This window comes from Arachis hypogaea, chromosome 18 (genome assembly GCF_003086295.3).
Source record: "Arachis hypogaea cultivar Tifrunner chromosome 18, arahy.Tifrunner.gnm2.J5K5, whole genome shotgun sequence".
Classification (NCBI taxonomy): domain Eukaryota; kingdom Viridiplantae; phylum Streptophyta; class Magnoliopsida; order Fabales; family Fabaceae; genus Arachis; species Arachis hypogaea.
Genome location: NC_092053.1, coordinates 33,499,959 through 33,511,907, shown reverse-complemented (window position 1 = coordinate 33,511,907; position 11,949 = coordinate 33,499,959). Strand labels below are relative to the sequence as shown.

The 11,949-nt window shown below is 42.0% G+C and overlaps 2 non-coding genes across 2 annotated transcripts; one reads left to right on the top strand and one right to left on the bottom strand.

Moving 5' to 3' along the window:
- The first annotated feature begins 2,486 nt into the window (after window positions 1-2,486).
- LOC112774907 (small nucleolar RNA R71) lies at window positions 2,487-2,593 on the top strand. Its single transcript, XR_003189361.1, has one exon. It is a non-coding gene; the product is annotated as a small nucleolar RNA R71 (small nucleolar RNA).
- Window positions 2,594-6,214: 3,621 nt separating this feature from the next.
- Window positions 6,215-6,322, bottom strand: LOC112773725 (small nucleolar RNA R71). The gene has a single exon (XR_003188261.1). It is a non-coding gene; the product is annotated as a small nucleolar RNA R71 (small nucleolar RNA).
- Between the last annotated feature and the right edge of the window lie 5,627 nt (window positions 6,323-11,949).

The following is an 11,949-nucleotide window of genomic DNA, read 5'->3' as shown; positions in this document are numbered from 1 at the left end:
GTTGGAAAGTCGCAGGTGCATTACATAGCCCAAATGGCATGCGCCTGTAGGCAAACACTCCATATGGGCAAGTGAATGAGGTTTTCTCTTGATCTCTGGGATCAACCACTATTTGGTTATATCCTGAATAACCGTCGAGAAAACAATAATAAGCGTGCCCTGTGAGTATTTCCAACATCTGATCCATGAATGGAAGGGGAAATGATCTTTTCGTGTAGCCTCATTGAGCTTCATGTAGTCTATGCACATCCGCCATCCTGTGACTGTCCTTGTAGGAATTAGTTCGTTCTTCTCATTGGGAACCACGGTAATTCCTCCCTTTTTTGGGACGACATGCACGGGGCTAACCCAGGGGCTGTCTGAGATTGGGTAAATTACCCCCTGCCACAACTTCATAACTTCCTTCTGTACCACTTCCTTCATGATTGGGTTCAACCTCCTTTGGGATTGAATGGATGGTTTGGCATCTTCTTCCAGCAGTATCTTGTGCATACATATGGCCGAACTTATCCCCTTCAAGTCAGCAAGAGTCCAACCAATAGCATCTTTGTGGTTTCGCGGTACTTTGAGCAGTTCATCCTCTTGATCTTGGCTGAGGAAGGAGCTTATAATCACTGGGTAATTTTCATCTTCTCCTAAGTACGCATATTTGAGAGAGGGTGGCAATGCTTTGAGTTCAAGTTTGGGTGCTTCTGACTTTTCGTTCTCTTTCTTTGGTGCACCTTGTATTTGACTTTCTGCTATTGCAACCTCTTCACTACACGTAGACTCCTCCTTTATTATACCTTCAGGTTCTTCTTCTTCAAAACTTTCTTGCACTGTGTCTTCAAGTGAGTCCAACCTCATACATTCTCCCATTTGCTCTGGTGGGTAACTCATGGCCTTGAACACATTGATCGTCATCTTTTCCTTGTGTAATCTCAGGGTGAGATCTCCTTTTTGTACATCAATTACAGCTCCAGCAGTGGCCAAGAATGGCCTTCCCAGAATAATGGAAGCCTTGGCTTCCTCTTGCATGTCCAGCACTACAAAGTCTGCTGGGAAGATAAAATCTCCCACCTTCACCAGCAAATCTTCTACGACGCCATGCGGGAACTTGAACGATCTGTCTGCCAATTGTAAGGCCATCTTTGTTGGTTTAGCTTCCTCGATCTTCATCTTTCTCATCATAGCTACTGACATCAAATTGATGCTGGCTCCTAAGTCACACAGAGCCTTTTCCACTGTGATTTCCCCTATAATACAAGGGATTTGAAAACACCCGGGATCCTTCAATTTCTGGGGTAGTTTGTGCTAAATGATAGCACTACATTCTTCGGTTAGTATCATAGTCTCGTTGTTCTTCCAGCTTCTCTTCTTAGTCATGAGCTCCTTCAAGAACTTGGCGTAGAGTGGCATCTGTTCTATTGCTTCAGCAAAGGGTATGTTGATTTGCAGTTTCTTGAAGATTTCCAGAAATCTCAAAAACTGATTGTCATCCCCTTTCTTCCTTAATTGCTGAAGGTATGGGACTCTTGGGGCGTCTGGTTTCAGCATTCCTTCCCCTTTTTGTAAATTCAAAGTGGGAACTCGAGCTTCGTCCTGCTCTTCTTCCTCTTTAGTTGAGTCCTCTTTTTGTGGTTTCTGGGGGTTTCCTTCAGTTCCTTCCTACTCCTAAGGGTGATAGCCTGACACTCCTCCCTTTGTGTTGAGCTAGTCTTGCTGCGAAGGTTGTGGCGGGGGATTTGTTTGAATAAGTAGCCAATTTGTGTCTCAAGTTTCTTGATGGCAGCATCCTGATTCTGCATATTGGATATCACCTCTTCTCGGAATGCTTTACTATCTTGAATCTCTTTGCTTATGCCTTCAAGTAGATTTTCAATCCTTGAGATTCTTTCATCAAATGATGACAGGTCAGGCTGAGCAGGGTTATTCTGGCCTTGATATGAATGTGGGGAGTTGTTGTTATGGGGGTGTTGATATGGTCTAGATGTAAAGTTTTGGGTGGCTACATTGTTTGGATTTGGGCGTCTTTGATCAAGGCTTTGGTCTTGTTGATTTCCCCACCCAAAGTTTGGGTGATTCCTCTATCCAGGGTTGTAGGTCTTGGAGTATGGATCATGGTTTTGCCTAGGTGAATTCCCAATGTAGTTGGCTTGCTCCTGACTACCCTCTGCTTCTTCATTCACTCCTTCTTGGGTTGTTGATGAAGTGGAGATTGCTGCTACTTGGTTGCTCTCTATCTTCTTGGTGAGGTCAGCCAGCTGCTGGGTAATGAGCTTGTTTTGGGCCAGCAGAGCATCTACATTGTTTAGCTCCATTACTCCTCTTGTGTTCCCTCTTTCGGAAGCATAGAAGTAGTCATTCTCTGCTACTGTTTCAATGACATCTATGGCTTCATCAATATTCTTCTTCTTGTTCAAAGATCCTCCGGATGAATGGTCTACGGCCTTCTTTACTCATAAGAGAGCCCTTCATAGAAAATGTGCAGCTGCACCCATTCGTTGAACATATCTGGTGGGCACCTCCTTGTTAAGTCTTTAAACCTCTCCCATGCTTCATATAGAGTCTCACCATCTTGTTGCCTGAAAGTTTGGACCTCATCTCTCAGCGTATTGATTCGTTGAGGAGGGTAAAATCTTGCTAAGAATTTGTTCACCACGTCTTCCCAAGTTGTCAAGCTCTCCCTTGGGAAAGACTCCAGCCACTTAGCTGCCTTATCCCTGAGTGAGAATGGAAATAAGAGCAGTCTATAGGCGTCAGGATGAACACCATTAGATTTCACTGTGTCACATATTCTCAGAAAAGTGGTTAAATGTTGATTTGGGTCCTCTTGGACACTCCCTCCGAACGAACAGTTGTTCTGCACAAGGGTGATGAGCTGTGGCTTCAGTTCAAAATTGTTGGCATAGATGGTTGGCTTTTGAATGCTACTTCCACAGTTTCCTGGGTTTGGATTGATGTAAGAGCCTAAAACTCTTCTATCCTCCCCAGCATGATTTGCTCGACCTCCTCTGCCATGGTTGTGAGCCTCTTCTTCATGATGGTTTTCCATATTTTCTTCCATGTTTGGTTCAAAGTATTCCTCAAAGTGTTCCTCCTCTTCTTCACCACCAACTACACGTTTTTTTCTTGCCTCCCTCCTTAGTCTAAGGAAGTTTCTCTCAGGTTCAGAATAAAAGGAAGTTGAAGCCCCGCTTCTTCTCCCTGTCATACAACCAACAAGTACAAGCAAAGAGAATAGGTGCAGCAAGTGTATCTGTCAGAATTACTGTTAGTGTGAGTGATGTAATATATCAAACAGTTAGTGGGTTAGTGAGATGAATAGTAAATATCAAAGAAAAAGTAAGGGGGAAGGGAAGAAGTTATCTAAAACAGAAAGTAAATGACTCAAACAGAAATTTAAATCAAACAAAAATAAAATGCTCAATCTAGTTATCCTCCAATCTAATCATTGTTGATGCACAATCAATCCCCGGCAACGGCGCCATAAACTTGATGCACAGAAAACTTGTCTCACAACAAATTCCCTTCGGCAAGTGTACCGAATTTGTCGTCAAGTAAAAACTCACAATAGAGTGAGGTCGAATCCCACAAGGATTGATTGATCAAGCAACTTTAATTAGAGGACTGTTCTAGTTGAGCGAATCCAGAATTTGAGTTGAGAATTGCAGAAAATAAAATGGCGGGAAGGTAATTGACAGGAAAGTAAATGCTAGAATTATAGATCTGAAAGTAAATGACGGAAGGTAAATTGCAGAATTGTAAATAGGAATGGGGGAATTGCTCATTAAAGTAAATAACAGAAATTAAAGAGAATGGGTAAGATCAGAAATGGGGAGTTCATTGGGCTTAGGAGATGTTGCATTCTCCGGATCAATTTCATTTTCATCTCTTCCTCAATCAATGCACTCATTGATCTCCTTGGCAATCTTAAGTGATTGAATTACAATTTCTTGTAATTCAATCTCTCAAATCTTGATCAATAGCCAATTCCTTGGTCAATTACTCATGAGAAGAGATGAAGTATGGTCACTGATTATACCACATGCATTTCCCAAACCAAGTGTTGAGAGGATTATAGTCACATATCCATCCAAACCCAATTTGGTCCAGCATGAGAAAGCATTTCTAGCTTGATCTCTTCATTCCTCTTTCAAGGTTCAGAAGAGATCCAAGTATGAATAGCTTCTTTTTCAAGATAACTACTCAATTGGATGAAGATCGAAAGCTTTCAAGTAAAATCAAGAGAAAAGATAGAAGAAGAATAACGAAAACTAGTATTGATCCATCAAATTACAACAGAGCTCCCTAACCCAATGACAGGGGTTTAGTTGTTCATAGCTCTGAAAAATGAAAATAAAGATGGAGAATACATGATGAAAACTTAGAAGTGCAGAGAAAGTAAAAACAGAGAGTAGTTCTATGCTAAGAGTCTCCCTATAATTTCCAACTCTCTAAAATATTTCAAAGCTACTCCTATATATACTACTCTTCTGTTCTTCTAGTTGATTCTTCAAGTCTTGGGCCTTTGGATCTTGAGTTTGAAGCAGTTCTCTTCTTCATTGGGCTTAGCTTTTACTTGCAGAGAGAAAGTATGAAGTGGGCAGGGCCTTTGGCTCAGGAAGTTAGTGGTGTTAACATTCAGTGAAAATATGGGTTCGAGAACGTTAGTGACAATCACCTTTTTCACTAATGTTACTCACCAAAGTTAAAAGCCACGTTAACCTCAACGTTAGTGGCACAAACGTTGCCACTAACGTTTCCACTATGTCTTTCGCACATGTTATTGGGACTCAACTTTCCCAATAACGTTGAGAAGCCTCCCCCTTCCTACGTTAGAGTCCACGTTAACTTAGTTAACGTGGCTCTTTTAATGTAGGCTTGCCATCCTTCGAGAACGTTAGTGACACTTACCATTGTCACTAACGTTCCAAATTGCCCCTATTTTCCACGTTAGAGTCCACGTTAACTAGGTTAACGTGGCTTCTAACGTGGCCTTGCTAGCCATCTCCAACGTTAGTGACAAAGTTGAGTGTCACTAACGTTGGCTCATCTTTCCCTTATCCACGTTAGCTTCCACGTTAACTAAGTTAACGTGGGAGTTAACGTGGCTCATGGTGGCATGTGTGGCTCCTTCCAACGTTAGTGACAATGTTGGGTGTCACTAACGTTGGCGATCACCTTCTTTCTTCACGTTAGCTTCCACGTTAACTAGGTTAACGTGGGAGTCAACGTGGCTCATTGGGGGCTTGTGTTCTTCCAACGTTAGTGACAATGTTGGGTGTCACTAACGTTGTCGACCACTTTGTTCCTTCACGTTAGCTTCCACGTTAAGTAGGTTAACGTGGGAGTTAACGTGGCTTAATGTGCTTTGGCCAACGTTAGTGACAATGTTGAGTGTCACTAACGTTGGCTCCCCCCATTTCTTCTTAACGTTAGAGGCCACGTTAACCAAGTTAACGTGGACTCTAACATGGCCACTCATGATCTTGGTCCAACGTTAGTGATAATGTTAAGTGTCACTAACGTTGGCTCCATTTCTTTACTTCCACGTTAGAGTTCACGTTAACTTAGTTAACGTGACTCTTAACGTGGGCAATGATGGCTTCGAGAGCGTTATTGGCAATCACTTTTCTCATTAACTTTGCAAGTTACTCCCATTCCACGTTAGTGTTAACGTTAGTGTAACTAACGTAGCCACTAATGTGGTTCTTCTTTGCTTCCTTTGTCCGGAAATCAAGCAATAACGTGCATCAAAGTTCTAGTCCAAGTCATGGGAAATACAACATCCAATTTTGTCCTTAAATTCGTGCAAAATCCTCATGAAATCATGTAAAGTGCACAATGTATGCTTGAATCAAGATGTAAGTGAATATCTACCCAAAACTAGCTTATTTCCTAAGGAAATGCATGAAACTACCCTAAAAACAGTAAAGAAAATGTCAGTGAAACTGGCCAAAATGCCCTGGCATCACTAATCAACTTGATGCCCAAGTTTCATGGCTTACCTGCTCAAGAGCCTATTAAGCATCTTAGGGATTTCCAGACAGCCTGTTCAACTGTTAGGCGTAAGGGTACAGATGAAAATTCTATTCTGTTAACTGCCTTCCCGTTTTCTCTTGAGGGAAAGGCAAGGGAGTGGTACTACTCCCAACTTAAAGTGACTATTACCAACTGAGATACACTCAGGAGAGAATTTTTGGAAAAATACTTCCTAGCTGAAGTCACAGATAAACTGAGGAAAGAGATCTCCTGCATTGTTCAAGGAGACTCAGAGACTCTCTATGAATACTGGGAGCGTTTTAAGAACCTTCTAGACGCATGCCCCCATCACATGATTGACAGACTAGTATTGATTAGCTACTTCACTCAAGGCATAAACCTCCAGGATAAGACTACACTGGATGGTGCTAGTAATGGGTCTATATAAAAGTACAGGACCGCAGAAGAAGCATGGCAACTGATCAGCGACTTAGCTGAGTCCACCAGGAATCACAGGCAGAGGCATAGCCACTCAAAAGCTATTGCAAAGGTTTCCTCTAGCGTTGAAACTACTGCTCTTACCCAGAGTATATGTAAAATGACCAACCTACTGAAGCAGATGCAGTTAAATCAACAACAAGCACAACAAGCTCATCCTCTCTCACCACAACAAAGCCAACAGTTGGTTCCACAAAGAGTATGCGGGATCTGTGCTGATTATAGTCACTATACTGATGAATGTCTGCAACTCTAACAGGAAGACAACACTGTGGTAGCTACTCATAACTTCTATGACCGCCCGAATCAGAGATACAATCAACAAGGCGGCAATTACAACCAAGGTAGAACCTATAACCATGGATGGCAAGACAACTCCAACCAAGGTTGGAGAGATAATTCTAACCATGGTTGGAGGGACAACTATAACAAAGGAGGCAGAGATAACAATAGAAACCAGAGGTGGAATAACAATAACAACAACAGACAGTAGAATCAGAACCAGCCTTACAGAGCACCTCACCTAAGACAATCTCATGGATTCCAGCACAACCAACAACAGGTTCCTCAGATCACTTATTCCAATTCCTCATCAAATGACGAGATGCTCCGTCCTCTTGCACAAGGACAACAAGACATGCAGACGCAGCTGAACTCTACTTTAAATGGTCTGACTGCTACTTTACAAGCTCTCGTCTCCCGGTTAGATTCGTCACCTAATTCCACCAATCAACCTTCAAGCTCTAGTGGAATTCCTTCTCAACCCCTACCTAATCCCAGAGGTGGCATCAATGCTATCACTTTAAGGTTCGAAACCACATTGAAGGAGAGAAACCAAGAGGAGCCAAGCCTACTAGAACACATCCCAACTGAGAATGTAGTGGAAGTGGAAGATGCTGAAGAGGAAGAGGACGTACAAAACATGATTGAAGAAGAAGCAGCTCAACCACAGAATAAAACACCAAAGGATGCAGAAGCTGCAAGTAACGCCCTTCCTATCCTATTCCCACAACTTGCAAGGAAGCCCAGAAAGCAGATGGAACTTGACCCCAAAATGGTAGAAATATTCAAAAAGGTTGAGGTAACTGTTCTCCTTTTTGATGTTATTCAGCAGGTACATAAATATGCAAAGTTTCTAAAAGATTTATGCATACATAAAGATAAAATTAATGAATTAGAAACTATTCCTTTAGGTAGTTCTATATCTGCTTTAATGGGAGGTATACCTGAAAAATGCAGTGACCCAGGTCCATGCATGGTTAACTGTACCATTGGAGGTGTAATATTTTCGGACTGCATGTGTTATTTAGGAGCATGTGTTAGTATAATGCCATTGTCTATATATGATACTTTGAGGCTCCCTCCCTTAAAAAGGTCGGCAGCTCGTTTTGTGTTAGCAGATAAAAGCATTATTACAGTAGTTGGAATTGCTGAAGACGTATTAGTGAGCATTAAGGGGCTCACATTTTCCATTGACTTCTATATCCTGGAAATGCCCCCTAATGACTCAGGAAGACCATAATCAATCCTTATTGGAAGACCATTCCTGAAGACTTCAAAGTTCAAGCTGGATGTATTATCAGGAACTTACTCCTTTGAGATAGATGGCAGAGCAGTGAGTTTCAATTTAAATGAAGCTATGAAGCATCCTCCGGAAGATCATTCTATCTTCTAGCGACATCATTGATGAAACTGTAGCTGAGGTTCACCAAGAAGAAATAGAAGAAAAGTACATGGAGCAAGGTCCAAGTGTGGGGACACTTTCTGAAAACAATGAGAACCCTTTGCCATTATCACCAGCCCCAGATGATCCAGAGCCTAGCTTTGAGCATAAATTAGAATTAAAGCCCCTCCCTCCACACCTCAAGTATGCTTACCTTGAGGATAAGCAGAAGTTTCCAATTATCATTGCAAAGGAACTCACTTCCCAACAAGAAAAACAACTGCTCAGTGTGCTGAGAAAACATAAGAAAGCAATTGGATGGAGCTTGGCGGATATAGTAGGCATCAGCCCTTAAGTTTGTGAGCACAGAATATTCTTAGAAGATGGAGCAAATCCTATCCGTCAGCCTCAAAGAAGATTGAATCCCACCATCTTAGAAGTTGTCAAGAAAGAAATAACTAGACTACTTGAAGCAGATATCATTTACCCCATCTCAGACAGTGAATGGGTCAGTCTAGTACAAGTGGTGCCCAAGAAGTTTGGAGTCACAACAATAAGAAATGAGCACGGAGAGCTCCTGACAACTAGAGTGCAGAACTCATGGAGAGTTTGCATTGGCTATAGGCGTCTCAACCAAGCCACTCACAAGGATCATTACCCCTTTCCATTCATTGATCAAATGCTTGATCGCCTGTCACATAAATCCCATTACTGCTTTTTAGATGGTTATACAGGCTACTTCAAATTCATATAGCTCCTGAAGATCAGGAAAACACTACTTTTACATGTCCTTTTGGAACGTATGCTTATAAGAGAATGCCCTTTGGCTTATGCAATGCACCAGCTACTTTCCAAAGGTGCATGATGAGTCTTTTCTCTGATCTCATTGAGAACTGTATGGAGGTTTTTATGGATGATTTTAGCGTATATGGTGATTCATTTAGCCTTTGCTTGGATAGTTTATCTAGAGTGTTAGACAGATTTGTTAGTACCAACCTTGTATTAAATTTTGAGAAATGTCACTTTATGGTAAAACACGGAATTGTACTAGGACATGTTGTATCTAATACTGGCATTTCTGTAGATCCAGCAAAGGTGGATGTTATTTCTAGTTTACCTTACCCCTCCTCCGTGAGGGAAGTCCGTTCGTTCCTTGGCCATGCAGGTTTTTACAGAAGATTCATTAAGGACTTCAGTAAGGTAGCATTGCCTTTATCCAGATTGCTGCAGAAAGATATAGAGTTCGAGTTCAGTGAGGATTGTATGCAAGCGTTTGACAAACTGAAGATCGCCCTGATTCAAGCTCCAATTGTGAGAGGACCAGACTGGAGCCAGCCTTTTGAAATTATGTGTGATGCTTCCAACCATGCAGTAGGAGTGGCGCTGGCTCAGCACGAAGGTAAGGACCCTTTTGTAATTGCTTATGCATCTAAGACTTTAGATGCTACTCAATCTAATTATACTACTACTGAAAAAGAGCTTCTAGCTATTGTTTTTGCTCTGGATAAATTCTGAGCCTATTTACTTGGTACTAAGGTAGTAGTGTACTCAAACCATACAACTCTAAAATATTTATTAGCTAAAAAGGAGTCCAAACCAAGGCTAATACGTTGGATACTGCTGCTGCAAGAATTTGATTTAGAAATTAAGGATAGGAGTGGTAACCAGAATTTAGTGGCAGACCACTTGAGTCGCCTTGAGCACATTAAGGACGACTCCACTCCTATAAATGATAATTTCCCATTTGATAGCTTACATGCAGTATCTGAAGTAGTTTCTTGGTATGCACCTGTAGCTAATTATCTAGTTAGCCACACTTTTCCTCCAAATTTTACTAAGCATCAAAGAGACAAGCTGAAAAGCGAGTCCAAATATTATATATGGGATGATCCATATTTATGGAGTTGTGGTGCTGACCAGGTAATTAGACGGTGTGTGCCTCAATTAGAATTTCAATCCATTTTAGAGGCCTGCCACTCATATGAAAGTGGAGGACATTTTGGCCCTCAAAGAACAGCTAGAAAAATTCTAGATTGTGGATTCTGGTGGCCTACTCTTTTTAAAGACGCTGCTGAATTTTGTAAATCTTGTTCCCCTTGCCAAAGGTTTAGTAATATATCTAAGAGGGATGAGATGCCTCAACAGATTATACTTTTCTGTGAAATTTTTTATGTTTGGGGCATTGAATTCATGGTTCCGTTTCCAAATTCTAATGGTTACTTTTATATACTGTTAGCTGTAGATTATGTTTCTAAATGGGTGGAAGCAATTTCTACCCATACTGACGATGCTAGCACTGTTGTTTCCTTTGTTAGAAATCATATTATTTGTCGCTTTGGATCACCACGAGCAATCGTGAGCGATCAATGCACTCACTTTTGTAACAGGAGACTGACAGGATTACTGAAGAAGCATGGGATAGTTCATAAAGTAGCAATAGCATACCATCCCCAGACCAATGGGCAAGCAGAAGTCTCTAACAGAGAGATTAAACGTACTTTGAAAAAGATAGTAAAACCTCACAGGAAAGACTGGAGTGTCAGGCTACAAGATGCACTCTGGGCATATAGAATAGCGTACAAGACACCCATTGGGATGAGCCTCTTCCACTTAGTATACGGAAAGGCTTGCCACCTTCCAGTAGAGGTGGAACACAAGGCTTTCTGGGCTTTGAAGGAGTGCAACATAAACTATGAAGAATCTGGTGCTGAAAGAAAGCTGCAACTAGCAGAATTGGAGAATCTTCGCCTAGAAGCATATGACAACTCCAGGAGATACAAAGAAAAGATGAAGGCTGTCCATGACAAGTATATAAAAAGGAAAGAATTCAGACCAGGGGAGTTAGTTCTTCTTTATAACTCCAGACTGAGGCTTATGCCAGGTAAACTGAGATCAAGATGGGAAGGTTCATACAGAGTAGAAAAGGTAGAGCCATACGGAGTTTTCCACCTGCGTCATCCTTCTAGCTCCAAATTTCTAAAGGTCAATGGACATCGTCTAAAGCTTTATCATGGTGAGAAGACGAAGGATCACAAGGAACTAGAGGTCTTCCTCTTGGAAGACCCACCAACAGAAGCAGAATGAGTCTGAAGAGCGTCCAACTTAAGGACGTAAAAGCAAAGTGCTAGGTGGGAGACAACCCACCATGGTATGATCGTTCCGTTTCAGTCTTAGTTTTATTTTACTTTATTCTATTTAATTTTTGTTAATGACTCTTCTCATAATCTCTGCATATAGTTGCATATAGCCAGCATTTGCATTTGCATATTGCATATAAAAAAAACGCACGCGACGCATAAGCGTCGCTGACGCGTCCGCGTCATATGTGCATTCTGAAAAAAAGAGAATTGAACAGAAAGTCACGCGAAAGCGTGGCTGGAGGCGTGCCTTAGGCACAAACATGCCCACGCGTCCGCGTCACCCACGCGAACGCGTGCCCCTAAAAAACAACGTAAAAGAGATGTATAGCAGCAAGTTATGATGGAGCTGGGCTGGAATGAAGCTAGAAGCACCAGTCCCATCACGCGACCGCGTGCCCCACGCAGCCGCGTTGTCCTCAAAATATGGCCATTCACGCGATCGCGTAACCCACGCGAACGCGTCACCCTAAATTTTGGCAAAATGAGTTTGAAACAGAGAGTCGCGCGAACGTGAGGCTACTCTCGCGCCACTCGCACAAATCAAGTCACGCGACCGCATGACCCACGCGTCCGCGTCACTTGAAAACATCACACACCACGCGACCGCGTGACCCACGCGTCTGCGTCACATGCGGCACACAGATTATCCAGATCAACTAAATATCATATCTTTTCTTCCCCAAA